This window comes from Gallus gallus, chromosome 4 (assembly GCF_016699485.2).
Source record: "Gallus gallus isolate bGalGal1 chromosome 4, bGalGal1.mat.broiler.GRCg7b, whole genome shotgun sequence".
NCBI classification, from domain to species: domain Eukaryota; kingdom Metazoa; phylum Chordata; class Aves; order Galliformes; family Phasianidae; genus Gallus; species Gallus gallus.
Window position 1 is genome coordinate 65,466,639 of NC_052535.1, and position 16,438 is coordinate 65,483,076.

The window sequence follows — 16,438 nt, forward strand, 5'->3', positions numbered from 1 at the left end:
GTGTAGGACAGCCTCAGCATCCAGCAGCAGCTGATCGAGTGCTGCTGAGGAGCTCCATCCCACCATCAGCATGCTTCTCATCCACAGAAAGGCACGGAAACGAGGGGGACGGGGGGAAATCAATAAAGCATGAATATGGATATGACAGCGTCTTAAGAAAGATCAGAAAACAATGGCGAGGAAGGGGAAATGCAGATGAGGGATGGATGCGAAGCAGGGCCGTTGGGCCTGGAAGCAGGAGGGCTCTGAGCACCTGAAACCCGGCCTTGGCCAAGGGATGCAGGGTTAGAGCTGCCCCACAGGGTTAGAGCTGCCCCACAGGGTTAGAGCTGCCCGCGGGGGAGCAACACCTGCAGGGGGGGAAGGAAAGGGGTTGTGGTAGAGCCGCCATCCACATATCCAGGGAAGACAGATCTCACCACATAACTGAGCTAATTTTCAGAAGAAGAAGAAACTGAACTGAAGTTTGGCTCAAAACCTCAGCAGGGAAAGAGTTAAAAGAGAGTTGGGGTATAACCGGGGTGTGCTGCTGGCCCTGGCCGGAGGCAGTCACAGTTGCAGCAAGCGAGCATTTGTGCAGAGCTGCAAAGTTATGTTTGCGTATGGAAAAGGATGTCTCGAATATAATGAAGCAGATTGCTGCTCCCTCAGTAGCTGCTGCTCTCCCAGCTATAAATGTGAGCGCAGATGCTATGAATAGCAAGCAAGGCTGGATGCAGTGCTGGATGCAGCACAAGGACTGCTCTCCCTGCCAGCACCAGAACGAGAAGAGGTGATGATGGGTTCCATTTGTAAAGGCCACCGAGGTCATAGGAAAAGAAAAAATCACTTGATAGATTTCAAGTAGATGCGGTTCAGAATGAATGGATGGGTAAAATTATGCCTATAAAAAGGCACTCCAAGCCGAAAGCGAAAAGGGTATGGAGTTTGAAAAAATCAACAGGGCTGAAGGGCTCAAAGATTGGAATACAGAAGAAACACCGGTTTTCTCTATGCCAAGGCAGCAGAAATGGTACAGACATTGTATCGCATGCAAAAGGAAAGGGCTTCACAGAAGATCTCCTGACAGTTTGGTAGCTAAAGTTGCTGGAAATAGAGACCCTGGGGTTCACGATGGGGAAGATCCCTCACCTGAGAAAGTCTTGTCTTTGAGATGGGGAAATGTGGAAGGCCAGGGAAGAAGAAATGGGTTTGCCATGCAGGGAGAAGGTCATACAGATAAAAAGGGAGTCTGGCAGTATTTCCAAGTCCAATGGGTGTTTTGCCTCCATTTTTAATAAGGAAGATTGTGTGAGAGATGTGAGGAAAAGGAGGATGAGTAATGTGAAGTAAGCCGTGGGCAATTACTGCAGTGGGGAAATCAGTCTGTCTTCAGAGTGCCAACAGATCAAGCGTGTGAAGATGAGAGTGGGAGAAGCAAGAACTCTACCTGTAGTTCTCACATCATTATGGAACATATGCATTAAATAAAGGGAGTGAAATGTTTTACAGTAACTTGGACAAATTTTGAAGGAAAGAATAATTAAGGGTGTGGGAATAAATGGGATAAAATGAAATGCTACTTCCGAATGATCTCTTTCTTTGATACAACTTTGTCTCCCTTTTCCTTTAAACAAAGAAGAAGTAGCAGATCTAATCCATTTGGGGTCAGTAATGCCTGACACTGTCCAGCAAGAACTGGTTGTTCAAACGGAAGAACAGAGGATCAAGAGGCAATGACAAAGAGCTGTGTGCATGAGGCACAAGCTATTCCATGGGACTCGTCAGGGCTACTCTCTTCCTCCATATTTTCATTACAAGAATGTCATCAAGAAGGCAAATGTGCTAATGAAATCCACTGTTGGCAGAGCCGGGGGACATCTCCACTTCAAACAAGGGTGGGAATAATGTGCTGGAGAAATTGGGTGCCTCTTAGAACTAGATTAATGAAAATATAATTAAATTTGATAATATTAATGGCTTGCAGAGATAAATCATGAAAATTTCTTCCATCAACTATGAGATCAGCACTTGGAAAAGAAAGACCAGTTAATCACAGGGTGAGTAGGAGCTGTGTGAACAGGCAAATGTAAATCCGGCTATTTCAGATTCGTTATTGCAGAAAACATCTGAAATACGAGGTGAGATTCTGTCACCCAGGCTCAAGGAAGAGTAAATCTAAAGCAGAACAAGTAGGGGCGAAAATTGCTGCAATGATTAAGGCCCGGGCAGCCTGTTTCAGCCAAAGGCAAGAACACGTGGTGCATCCAGTTTTGCAAGATAAAGAAAGAATCATAGAATCATAGAATCACAAGGTTGGAAAGGACCTACAAGATCACGTAGTCCAACCGTCCTCCCATTACCATTGGTACCACAAGCCACTAAAACACATCTCGTAGCTCCTCATCCAGATGCCTCTTGAACACTGCCAGGGACAGCGACCCCACCACCTCCCTGGGCAACCCATTCCAGTGCCTGGAGGCGAGGGGGGCTTGGGGAAAGAGATGCAAGGGAAACCAATAGTAGAGGCCAATGTCAGCATGAGAACAAGTGGATGTACACAGGAACACACTGGACCGGCCCTCTGACAAGAGTGGTAAGAGCAAAATCAAACTTAACTTCTTTTAAATGGAGCTGGAGTTTGCATCGGGCATTCTAAAATGGGACTGACTGTGGTGACAGTGAGATTGGATGATTGAGAGAGGCCTTCCAGAGGCCTACAGAGAGTGCAGGCCTAAAGTATAACACTGTGTGCAGCTGTGGTGTCTCCAGTGCACAGTGCACAGAGGTTGGAGGGAAACTGGAAAGAGAAATGAAAATAAGACGATGCATGGATGAACTGTCAGAATGTCAGAGGTATTCTCCATTTTGTGAAAGAGATGATTACAGACAGGCTGAAAGTGCTAAAATAACCAGAGAACGGGCACCTCTCTCTGCGACTCAGAACACAGAAAGCTAAACAAGTGAGGGAGGCTGAAAGGTGAAACTTGGGGAAAAGCTGAAGTACAAAATATGTTCTTATAAAATATGTACTCGAGCCAGTGGATCAATTGTTACAGGAAGGCACTGGGACGGAAATAAAATTAGCACCATGTGAAGAAGTACGTTTATAGGTTACAAGGAAATGCAGCTCTACAACATTTTATGCTGGCACAGAATTCATCAGCAGCAGCAAATTACTTTCTTCAACATTTGAACCAGTATCTTAAGCACTAGGGAGCAGAAAGAGCTCTAGAACAGCGTGGACACACTTCCTCATCCATTAGTCTTTTTAACGTAATACAGTTCTTATTAAATTTAATTAATTAATACAATTTAATTCGTGTTCCTTAATGCAATTTATTTTCTTGTGCCTTCCTCTCAGTTACGTGGAAGTGACTGCTGTCAGAGATGAGATATCACTCCGGATGGCTGTGGGTCAGAGCTGCTGTGAATGACATCCCACAGCGTAGGGGTGCATTTCTAGTTCTTATTTTGTGCCACTGCTCAGTGAGTATGTTTACGTGTGGCTTACATGTTTCAGAAGGACACTTCCATCAGCAGCCAGGGGAATTAAAAGTCATTATCTCATGCAATGGCGGGTAAATTCTAGCATGTATCTTTAAAGAAACAAGTGGCCTGGACGAAGTGTTCAGAAACACAGATGATGGCTGCTTGTTCCAGAGAAGGATTTACTTTTCAAAGTACTATGAGTCCTCTGGTTTTATAGGAGTAAATACAAGAAAGCTCCTTGTTTGCGGCACAGTACCTATGTTCCAGGCTCACAAAATACAGAGCAAAGTCACCAACCCCTGTGGAAAGTGAAGGGAGAACAGGGCACACCCCCTGCCCTGTCACAGTGCTATCACATCACCTTCCACAAGAACAAAGGAAGGAGGAAGCAGAGATATTAAAAGAAACTGCATAAACAGGAACAGAATTCCTCTGTGCGCTGGAAGCAGCCGTCTGGCCAGGAGGGCCCACAGTGAGATAGGATCTTCATTCCAGCACAGAGAAGTGGGAAGGGAGGGACAAACTCCATGCCCTCACCTACCCGCATACTCCACATCGTTTCTATAGCAGCACAACAGCAGACATTTTTCCCTTTCCACAAGAAAGCCTGACTAACGCTCTGCAATTATATTAGTCAGCGTTTTAATCAGATTTTATCTTCTCTTGAGCTTGCAATTTTATTTCTCCTCATTTCCTCCTTCTGTAACGTTCCCAAATTCTCATCAAGAATGGAACAGCTGAGGGTTTTCTTTTCCATTCAGGGCTGCCCATCTGCTGCTACTGTGTTGTGCTGCTTTGTGCCCCCACGGTGCAAGTAGCTGTTGTGTGCATGGAATGCTGTTTTGGTCTGAAAAGGCAGAGGCGAAGCCCCGATGGCAGAATCCCTTGATTCAATTCAAGTTCTAAGTCGTCATTCAAAAATGCATATAAGAACACCTAAAAGTTTTGTTTTCCATCTTAGGAATGCCTTGTGTTCTGTATTAAGCTATCCGAAACACTGCAGCAGTAAGTGACTTTGCCAGCCTCTCTGCATCTCATCTTGTGTTACAATGGGGTCAGTCTGTCAAGGGGCAAAACACCGGGGTAGTGTTAGGGAGGGTCACTGCAAACTCCTGCCGTTCCAGGCCAGCCTCAGGAGGACACTCACTGGGGCTGTTACAGCTCCTGCTAAGCAACACAGAGCTTTTCGCTCACACCATCTGCAAGTTCAGCCTCTGCAGCTTCAACAGCTTGGTGGGCTCATCCTGCAGCAGTCGCGTCCCTGGAGATAGAGGTGGGGAAGCAGAGTTTTGGTTGCCACTTCTCCAAACCTCTGCTGTGGCCTTCAGGCTGGCAGCGAATGGCCCCGTGCCACTGTCAGCCAGGCTGATACAAACACTCCTCCACTATGGCTGCTGTGGTCCCCTGCAGTGGAAAGGTACCAAAAGATTTGCCTTTCCAATGCAATCACTTAAGCAAGAAGGACATATATTCAAGTCGTACCTGCAATCTACAGCAGAGCTGAGATGAGGGAATATGTAGGTTACAAAGTCAAAGGCAGAAAATATAGGAAATGCCAGAAATAAGATTGCCTGGGCAACCTTAACTCGTCCTCCCACATGCATATGCATTTAGTTACAGCCTTAATTGCATAATGTTGTGACATTATGGTGTTTCCTGTCATACTGGCAGCCTGTCTTCTATCTGCTCGTGGGAAAAGAGCACCTAAATACACCTGAGGTTCTGGATGTTATTCAGCATGTCTTAAATCCTCGCTTGATCGGTCTGTGGTGCAATACATGAAGTATTCCATTAGTACAGCAATTACAAACTCCTTCCTGGGCTTGTCACGGTGTGTGGCATAGTTATGTGAGAAAAGCTCAAGCTGTAAGTTGACTAGGCTGCGTAGATCATGTATGCTACCTCATCCTGTGACACCCAAACACTCTGTTTTCTGAAGCTCTATGTTCTGTTTTGCCTGCAGTCAGAGCCCACGGGTGATGCTCTGTGGGGGCCGTGTTTGAAGCATTTGAATGAGCAGGCGCTGCTGCCTATGAGGCAGCCTTAACAGCCTTAAATAGTTTTTATTCATCAAAGTTTCAGAGCAGCCATTAGCATTCACACAGTTCTCATGCAGGCAGGTGATTGCGGATAGGCGGCCAAAAATTGTCAAGGAAGAGACGCTGGTTTTTATTAGCAAAAAAATGTGACTTTGGAGCTACTGCAGCACCCAGCGTTCTGATAACAACCCCTTTCTCAACAATACACTGCTAGGATGGTGACATGCACCAGGATTAAACACAGGAAGCTTAAGAGCAGACTTTGTCAGCTCTGTTGTTTTTCTATAAATCCCTTTGTGATTATGATGAACTGCATCGTAGCAGAAAGGGGTAATTTAGTGTTATTGTATAGATGACTCATATAGCCTCCACAGTCTGACAAGAGCACAGTTTTTTGCTAAATAAAGAAAGCACTCAGTCCAAAAATAGAAGTAACACTCAGAAGAATGCAGCTCCTCGAGGACTTACAAATTCCAGCTACCAAAAACACAGAGGTTGGTATGCTGGGGCATCTCTGCTGAGGATATTGTGTGAAAGCCATTAATGCTTCATCTGGAATGTAAATCTATGCCGTTCAAATGGGATTTAAGTAAGTATTTCGAGGCAGGACTTCAGTTCCTGGCTGGAACCAGTTTTAACTGGTTGTGCAATTTTCATGGTCATTTTTATATTTGCTTTCTTGCTCGAAGCCTGGAGTTATTTGCCCTGCACTACCTGCATGGCTTGGTATGGCTGGAATGGGTCCCGAGGCGAGGAAGGAAATGGGGCCTCGTCCCCCCAGCCTTCCTCCTCCTCCTTGCCCTGTCAGAACCTCTCTGAGCAGCAGGATCCTGGGCAATTGCACTGCTCACAAACTCAGAGTGGACACGGACACTGCAGTGTGTGCCACTTTAAGGACTAACACCATCTGAGTGATGGGAAGAAAGGCACAGATTCCAGACAGATGGAAGGAAAGCGATGTCATTTGTGTCTTATGCTACATCAGCTCACTTTGTCTCCCAGCTTTTCTTTGCTCCCCCAGCTGTTCAAGGACTTTGAAGAGAAAAGGTCTCATTTGCCTGAAATATTCTGGAAACAGGTTTCTGTGGCAAACTACAAATTACATTTACCATAGCCTTAGTAATTTCTCCAAAAAAAAAAATGTTTAAAAGCCTCAATATTGGTCAGTGTTGGTCAATAACCCATTGGTCAGTGGTTTTCTTTACTGTAAACAAATGACAGAAATCACCAAATGAGAAAGGAAAAAACTAACAGAGAACCACTTGCTCTTTGGCTTCTGATACGATATTTGAAGAACAATAGGGCACAAGAATGAGGAAGAGGTGAGCTAGGAGCTGTACATGTGAGCACATGGGATGGGCTGTGCTGGAAAACCCAGTGCACAGACGCACTGTGTCTCTGCGGTGAGTCTCATCCAGCTGCCTGGAAACTGCATGCAAGCCAAGCCAGATTGAAACTACATTGTACAAAACAGACTCCGTAGCTGGTGGAGCAGGTCAGCTGGGTAACAGCAGAGAGATTTTCTCTCTTGTTGCATTGGAAGTAGGTATAACTTCATTTCTGATGTCTGGAGTCCCACTGCCACAGAACCACCGCAGAAGGGATGTGAATATGGCACAGCAATTGCCCTTTGTGCAGGTAGGATGGACACCCAGGGATGGAGAAAGCCTTACATGTATCAGAAGGCAACTTACATGTATCAGAGGACTCCTCCAGGGCTCAGTGGACAAGCAGAAGTGATCAAGCCACCTTTGGAAAGTAAGACTGGGCTTGGTCTTGCTCCTTTTTGTTACAAAATATTAAGCCTTATAACCAATGCAACCAAGACAGCCGGTGGTTCATCTTCATTTTTGTACTGCTCCTGTTTAGACCTGAGGACAGGGATGCTTTCCTGTGTTTGGAGCTTCAGTGTGACTTGGCTGCTAGTGGGCTTTATCCCACCTTATGCCTTCACTGTCTCTTTTCATTAACTGGTAAAATGAGAGCAGTCATATGTGCTGTACACTACAGATACAGTTTCCATTAAATATCAGCTTGAAACACACCACCCTTCAAATTTAAGTTATAAGAGCATTTGAGTGCAAATTGACATGTTTTATCCATTAAAGTATCTAATCCTCCATTTAATGCTACTGTACCGCTGGTGCTACTGTTATAAAGTACTTCTTTTGCTCAAGGTTTGGTCCCTCCTCTGTTGACACTGATAACAAAGTCTACATGAATTTTCATGGTACAGGAATAGGATTGTTCACTACAAGATGCATTGCCATGTTTAGTCCGCACGTGGGCAAAAATAAATAAATAAATAAAAACAACTACTGTATCTAGAAAGTCTGGGAAAACGTGTGCTTCTTTACAATGGCATTTGTAGAACAGACCAAAAGATCTTACTTATTTGAAAAAGAATACTAATCAAGACCGATTTGTAACTCGGGGCATTTCAAATTGCTGAAGTGACTGCTAAGAATCAGCATCATTGTTCTTAGCATAATAAAAAACCTTACCAGGAGCATATAGAAGAGTCTGTGTAAAGTAAGTCAGGTCTAAGAGCAATTCCAACTACAATCAACTGCTGGAAAACTTGGCAGTGTTGCATTTTAATACGTATTGGGCTTTTACTGCATTCTAGGAACAGAATTGCTGTATCTGAAGGTCTGACTCCAAACAGCAGTAACTCTCCCCAGTAGTTACTGGCAGCGTCTCAACTGAATTACCTTGAGCATGATGGGGAACAGCCTTTACACAGCAATGATTAGGAGATCCAGCTAAATGAGGTGTAACCCTGGCCGTACTGTTTAGCTGCAGATGTAGACAGCAGCTGACTCACTGCTTAGAATCACTCATTCTCTCACTTCTTGCCCTCTAAAATAGCTGAAACATCGCAAACAGATAAGATTTCTGAAAGAGAAGTGTTTTGTATTAATATTACATGCAGTCATGAATAAAACAGCAACGCGTAACTGGAAAGTTTTTCACTTGTATCTGAGCAGTAACTGCAATTTCAGCTGTTTCAAAATGTGTATTCTTTCAAAATTCCAGAAGGCAGTGGTACATAAAAGATTCATTCTCTTCTGGTGCATGAATCAGCCATGAAAGAACTGAAGTTGCAATTCATTCTCCTGTCTGCTCAGCAAGCAGAGCTACATTATTACTGATTTGGAACAGATGATGGTGTTCTAATTAACTGTGAGATAAGAACCCCTGAAAAAAAAAAATAAATCAGTGTTCAGTAAAAATATTCTGGGGGGAAAAAAAAGAGCAACGGCCTGAGTCTACAATAGAGCATAATTTTCTGATTCTACTCATGCATTAGTCTCTAAAACAGCATTTACATTTATCTGTGAAGGTCTCACTTTCTTTGAATAGCAAATCATTTGACTGCCGAGGTAGAATCCTTTGTTCAGAGTCGCAGTAAGCAATTGCATTTACAGAAAGTAATGTCTTCTTTTTTCAAGATTCTCTGGGAGCCGTGCAGCAGTTTGTCTATAACAACTGAGCTCACAATTTTTCCTAACGTTAGGACAGACTGTCCTTTAGCTAGCAAAGAAATAAAACAAAAGGCAAGAATGCTCTATCATTTTCTCTTGTTTTAAAATCCAAAGGCAAATCATGTGTCTTTCAGACTTGTAGTTCTACTTGCACTTGAAAAAAATGCCCAGTAATTTTAGGGAAAAACTGCAAATATGAGAAAAGAATGTAACAAGTAGAGAAGGAAAGATTGGCTCTGTTAGGTGCCCGAGTGGGATTTAGTACAGGGAGGCAGGAAGGCACTGCAGGGAGACTGAATGAAACTCTGGAAAGTGAGGAGTCTGGAAAGAATACATTCAGCTTATAATGTTCTGCAGTTCCTGTCGTATAGGTTTCTTAAACTGAGTGACACCACTGTGCTTTGTGGGCAATTTCTTCAGTCATTTCATCCTCTGAGCTTTGTCAATCACCGATGTCTGTGGCAATGACATGCAGCAATATCCATGCACTGACAGATGAGCTCTGCTGACACCCTCCTCCTGCTCTGCTGGTGACGGTTCACTGTGCAGTCAAAGCAGCAGAAGGAAAGACAGGCACAATTTACCTGCATCAGAAAACAGATTTGCTTTTGCCATGAGCAGAGAAGCACCTGCACAGCTAGAGGTGGAACATGGAGAGCAGAAGAGGTAACAAACCCTTCACTTCCACTCACTTCAGCCCAATCTCTTCTTGAGCTCAGGTTTTGGCTAGGACTTCCAGGAGGCAAGTGTCCCCCTCGATACAAGGTACCAAAGGTAGCTTGTTTGGGTGCCACACTGACAGCAGTGGGTACCAAAGAAGAGATGGCCAGCACCTCAGACAGCAGTGATCATGGACCTGCTGCTGGTTGCACCTCAGGACAGAGTTTGGCTACCCTAACATCAGGCCAGCTCCAACCAAACCCCATGCCTTCCCCCACCACCCCTTCCCCATCCCATACTCATGCACCAAGCCCAGTCCTCATGCCTGCATGTCTGCAGCATGTGTGTCCTGAGCAAAAGCACAGCTGCTGCCTTGGTAGCATCCCTGCAGGCTTTGGGCCTACCCACTCCAGGCCACTCTTGCACCTGAGAGCTTGCTGGACAAGAAGTGCAAGCCCCCGACTCTGCCAGTGCTGTCAGGGCACCCAGCCAGATGCTGGCTGACTGCCCAGAGACACTGGGAGGAGAGCAGAGCCAACCCAGGTCTGGCTGCTCACCGTCTCTTTGTCATGAGGTGAATGGCCTCCTCTGAGGTCAGGAAGCCGTGGCTGTCAGGCCAAGTTGGTCTGTTCACTGTCACAAGGCTTTTCTGTTCTTTCCCTCCACGTTTTTTCACATATTTTCCCCTAAAATATTTTTCCCAGGCTGAATCTATCAACATGCAAGATAGTGGTTTGTGGGTGAAACCTGTGCCTTCAGGCTTTGCTGGCATATGTATAAGAAAATGTAAGCATTACCAGGTGCACACATCTGTAGAAACTCCCAAGAAGAGGCTGCCAGCGTGGGTCACAAGACTGGGTGCAGAATACATACAATCTACATTTCATCACATATTACTGGAGGACACGTACTTCGTATCTAGAAAATTAAGTTATTGTTACAATGTGAAAATATACCCACCGTAAGGCTGCAGTGCAAAACTGTGCTCTCAGGAGCAGAGTTGCTGTGAAACATTAAGGGACACATTCTGAGTCACCGTGTGATTCTGCAAGAGCTTCTCAACTGTGTAGCTGTTGTTTTCCTTGTAGTCCGCCAACAGCTTTTATTTGCCTGCCAAATTCAGCTGCCCTGTCCTGCCTTGCAGCCCTCTGGGAACAATGAGCAGGCTTAGCTGGCAGAATCACAACTAAGGCAAGCTTCTGTGAGCTCACACATACCTCAGCCCAGCAGAGAGGATAAACTGAAGGTAAAGATATTGTATATCTTTCAGGGAGACAAGTGGAAACAATATGTGCTCTGTCATTAAGTGCTAGTGGGCTATGTTTTCATGATACACACAGTTTTCTGAGAGAGCTTGTATAGGGTTAGTAGGGCAGTGACAAGAAACCCCAAACAAGACGTCTGATACAAGAACCAAATGAACTCTTGAGGCAGCTCCACTGCTCAGGGAGGTTCCTTAGGCCTGCTGCTAACGGCTTTCTATGCACTTTCTACATGCCTCAGCATTCAGTCAACTCTACCAAGAGGAAATATGTTGTACACAAACACAATACTAAAAAAAAAAAAAAAAAAAGGAAAGAAGTATATATAGCTGATTTTCTAATTCCAGAAAAAGCAGTATATTGATTTACGCACAGTTCAAGAAACTTCTTTCCTTTTTTACTTTTCCCTTTCCTCTCCTTTCCCAACCACCAGATTGGCTGACAGACACTGAGGTGTGTATAAATTGAGGGCACAGAGTGTGTATTTCCAAAATACATGCACATGGTTTTTAATGCTGTATTACTTCCAGTTCTGAGCTATATCATAAGCAAGCTGCATTGACTCTTTCAGCATTTTTCCCATTTCTGCAATGAGGGCAATAATGTTTCTCAGCATCATCAAGAGCTCTAAGGTGGGTGAATGAAAACCACTACCAAGGTGTGTTGCATCACTAGTAAAATTATGGCTTGCAAAATCTTTGCAGGTGCTTTTGGTATGAAGGCAAGGGTAGATTTTGCTGGCAAAGGACAAAGTTTGGAGGAATCTGCAGGGAATTTAGTCCCACAGTTCCCTAGCAGGAATTTCTATCACCTTCTCAGGACGGAAGAGCAACTCTGCTGAGTCATGGATGAGGTAAAGGCCTGGGAAGATCTACATCACCACTGTGTCTGTGTTGCTACTCTCCTGGGGTATGGCCATTGCTGCTTCAGAAGGACCTCCACAGGGCTTTCTGTGGGCCACAGATCTTCACAGAAACTTTGCTACTGGACAGAGTTTATGGGAAGGATGATACTTTTGTACACAGCCATCCCATCTGTCATGTCCAAAAAGATGTAGTATCACATGATGATCTTGGACGGAGTAATACTGATGCTATGTCTGTTAGATCCAGCTTTAGTTAGACGTTTAGGGACAGTGATACTCAGAAACCTAGGTCAATACTTTGGATGAAGTTATTCATCTCATTTTTTTCTCTCTTTGAAGGACAGTGGTGGCAGTGCTGCCCATGACCGCCTAGATATTTAAGTGCTTACCCAGAAAGCAGCAGAGCTACCTTCAGTGTTGATTCAAAGCTATGTCTTGACCCCTCTAGGAATCTCCTCCAGCCACTGGGCTGCGTTCTTCCATGGAGACATGGCATTCTCCACCTCTTCTCTCAAAGTGGAGTCACAGAGCAGAAAAGAAACAAACTCCAAAAGGTCAGAAAGAGGGAGAAGAAGCACAAAGGCACCTTTGTACATTGTTCACAAATGTGGGGACTGAGCTCAGGGATGGAGTCTTTGGATTGTCTTCTTCCAGAAGAACGTATGTATTTTTATCCAACCCTTCTGCACTAAATATTCAGGAAGAGAATCAGTAACAATCTGCACTTGTCAATTTATAAAGTAAGATCTTCAGTCTAAATGTACTTGACAACTATTGGCATTTGCTAACTCAGCTGTAAGACGAGTTTAAGTGATACATGCTACCATCACTGCTGTGAAAACAATTAACATGAACAAGCATCTTCTTGAAAAATAAAACGTTCCTCAAGGGAACAGACCTGATGATTGTTGCTGGAATGCCATATCCCATCTTAGCAGAGACAAGACAATGACTCAGCAATGGTTAGAAAGGTACAGGCTGTTTTCCTGTCGATGAAAGTAACCTCCCATCTCTCACTGTAGCACTGACTAGAGGCGAGCCTGAGTCCACCTTTGCAGTATAATGAGTCATATGCGCCGTGGCAAGTTTTCAGACCTCCCAGGTAGGCCTTGAGCCCTCTTATGCTGAGTATGAAATGGGGGATGGATAGAAAAATGGACAGCTTTGCAGATCAGTCCTCTTCTCTGACTTACAGTCACGGGCGAGCCCTGCAGTCTTCTAAAACTGCTGGCTCAGCAGCCAAGAAATAACCGGCTTGGGGCAAATTTGTTAAGGTCATGGCCAAGTGCACGCATTTCAAGGCATTCATTTTCCACCCCCTGCTGACTCTGCTTTGGAGAACAGCAGGGGATCAAGTCTGACAGTGATCCAGAGCTCTGAGAGGGGAGTGAGGTCAAGTTCAATTACTTCTTAATTGATAAGCGTGGAGCCAACAGCTAAGATATGGAGTCAAGGCAACATGTCTGCGTGTGTCCTTCACCTCAGGCTATCTTCTGATGCCGGCCTGCCTGCTAGAGAAATGTAATGCTGTAGACTGATGCTTTGTCCTTAATTATCAAGTTTTCTCATCAGATTTTTCTCTCAAATCCATTTTTCTGGGTATCCAGTGTTGTCTCTAGACATGAATCCCATAGGAACAAGGACACTCGATCCCTAAGGCTTTCCTTGTGCCTAAATTGTGTCTTAAAGGTCACTCAGTTAAGCAGAATAAAAAAGGGTTTGCATGTCTTTACAAACATTGGTGTTACTCTCCAGTAAAACCAAAAGTAAACAGTTCGCTTTCTACATTGGTTTACAAGGACAGACAACAATAAGGTAGCTGATCGCTTAGAATTGACATTGTGTCTTCTAAGATATAGAGATTTGTGTCATGTGAATACAGGGGCAAAGAGGTGGAGAATAATGAAAACGAATGAGAATTTTATCACTGAGCAATTGCTGAGTCACATGTTTTGAAAGTGTATTCAGAAACACTGCTTAATCAAAAGCAACAAAGTAGGCTAAAAATCCCGACAATCTCTCAAAACCACTTTATATTGCAGGAATTAATGTGTTAACTCTGGAAGCTTATTGAGGTTGAACTTATGAGGTATGAAGTAGCCACACAAGCCTTTGAGAGCACCATCCTTTTAGGTTAGGCCCATTATTGGTAATAATTCCTACTGTGTTTATGTTAGTTAATCACCGCAAGACAGCCTGAATGCAATGGAGAACTGGGAGCTGGGGAACTTATGAGACAAATTCCTGGCTGACAGTTAACAGGTTTCAAAATTAACAAGCAGTAAGAGCAGGGAATGAGGTCAGGCTGCCCGGTCCAACTACCCCACTGACTTGGGATGGGGAGAGGAACAAACATGCAGCACATCAGATACTGAAGCTGGTAAAGATAAGAAATGCTTGTAACTTGCTGTTAAAGTGTTTGGTAGCTGTTCTACCAACTTTAATGTCATAATGAAAGTTTAAAGCATATAAAGAGGGACTTTTTACAGAAATGCAATCCCAAATCCTCAGAAACTGCTCCCACCTAAAAGAGAGAGGTAAAATAACACAGCAACACTCCAGTTTCAAAGCATGAGGAGGAAAATTACAGGCAATTTCAGGCCCATTGCTATTTTCTTTACTGCTTTGAAAGAATGTGGTAGATTACCTGCATTAGACAGGCAGGCTTAGAAAACGGTTCTCTTTTACAAGCTGCTGAAAGTCTAAAAGACTTTAAAGCCTTTGGAAATGTCTATGCAGCAAAATAAAGGACGTGAAATAGAATGGCAAACCTCAACAGGCTTTTATCTTTCTATTACAGATAACAAAAGCAGGAAGAACAGAGAGGGTAGAAAGGGTTTTCCACACCAGCATTTGTCTGTAACATCTGCACAGAGCCCCAGGCTGGTTTATGTTTGGGTTATGCTCCAGTCTGTCAGTCCACCCTGTGTTGTGTAGGCATGTTTTCTGTCTTACAGACAGAACGCACATGTAGGTACAGATGGTAACAATGCCCAGTTAATGGCATTCCCCACTGCTGTCTAACTTATTTTTAAACTGTTGCCTTAACACTCTTACTTGCCCTGTGGCATGTCGTGTATGAATAGGGCAAAGCAGTAGAGGAGCCTAATGTAAGGGAAGGGGTGCAGATGCTACTAATTTGGATGAACAGGCACCTGTATGGGCTCTGGAAAAGAAGGGAAGGCACAACATGGCACAGTGGTAAAGCCAGAAGTGGCAGCTTGCTGTGTCTGTGCTTTTTGCCAGACAAGTGACTAACACCTACCTGCAATCTTAGAATCATAGAATGGTTTGGGTTGGAAGGGACCCATAAGGCCAACTATTTCCAACCCCCCTGCTGTAGGCAGGGACACCTCCCTCTAGGTCAGGTTGCTCAGAGCCCCATCCAGACTGGCCTTGAATGCCTCCAGGGTGAATCATCCAAGAGCTAACACAAGTTTATATAATTGTCAGCATACCTCACTGCAATGTGGCATAGTTACACTCCTTGCCACTCTCTACAGCAACACCAGAGTCAACTGCATGCTAATTACCATAAAGAAACTATCTTACACTGCTAATTAGAGCTAGATGGAAAAAAAAAAAAAAAAAAGTGATTTTGTTTTTTTTGGTTCTACATTGAAAAGTAAAATGTCTCTGTCAAAAATGCAACCCACACACCCTTATTCCATTCTGACATACAGCTTATCCAGAGAAAAGTAAAAAAATATTGAGGAAAACACTGACTTCTTTCCACTTTTAGTTGAATATTATCTGACCAGGAAAAATACTCTGATCTGCTTATGAGATCATATGCACATTGACTGACATTGCTAGCTCTGTGTGCAAATAGGGAACACAAGAGAGAAGAGTCACGCCTTATTTTGCTTATCCCAGCTGTTCACTATTGCAATGGCATGTTTAGCCCACAGTATTCCCAATGCAGAAGAAAAAGACCATGGCAGGTTAAGCTGGACACTCAAAGTGTGCCAGCCCAAAGCTCCGTGTGCATTGGTTTATCCAAGACAGAAGGTGCACATCTGAAACCATGGCAGACACCTTTAAGTCATGTCTGTGTAAGTAGGTCACTTTACAGAGATACAACACGTCTCTACTAACAGCTTTCCATCAATAACCTCACTTGTATACGTTTTTCTAAAGCAGGTAATAAAACAGCATGCAACTGTTCAGTTGAGGAATACTCTTCATCTTTTCCTATCACAGAACAATAGCAGTAGAAGGGATCAACCAAACCAAATCACACAGCCCATCTCACATCTCCATCCCAGGCAGGAATAACCAAATTTAAGCCATCTATCACAGAGACTGCTCACTCTACTTTTTCTGTCTGTTCACACATTCATTTTAAACCAGCCTTAACATTTCTCCTTCAACTAAAAGAGGACCGATGGCATCTTTTTTGCTCAACAGACTTGATGTCGTTTCTCTCTTTTTGTGTGCTGTTTTTGCTGTGTGATTTTTGAAGTCGAAGGCCTTTGTTAGAAACCTGGGCACCTTGTTTTTGGAACTAAAAATGCTGTTGGAGTTCACTGCTGACCAAGGTGTGGAGACAGGGATCAATGTCATTTTTACACGAGAAGCATGTGCCTGCCAAAAGGTATTAGGAACATTAATTATACTGGGCTTTGAGACACGCATTATGTAGATGGTAGA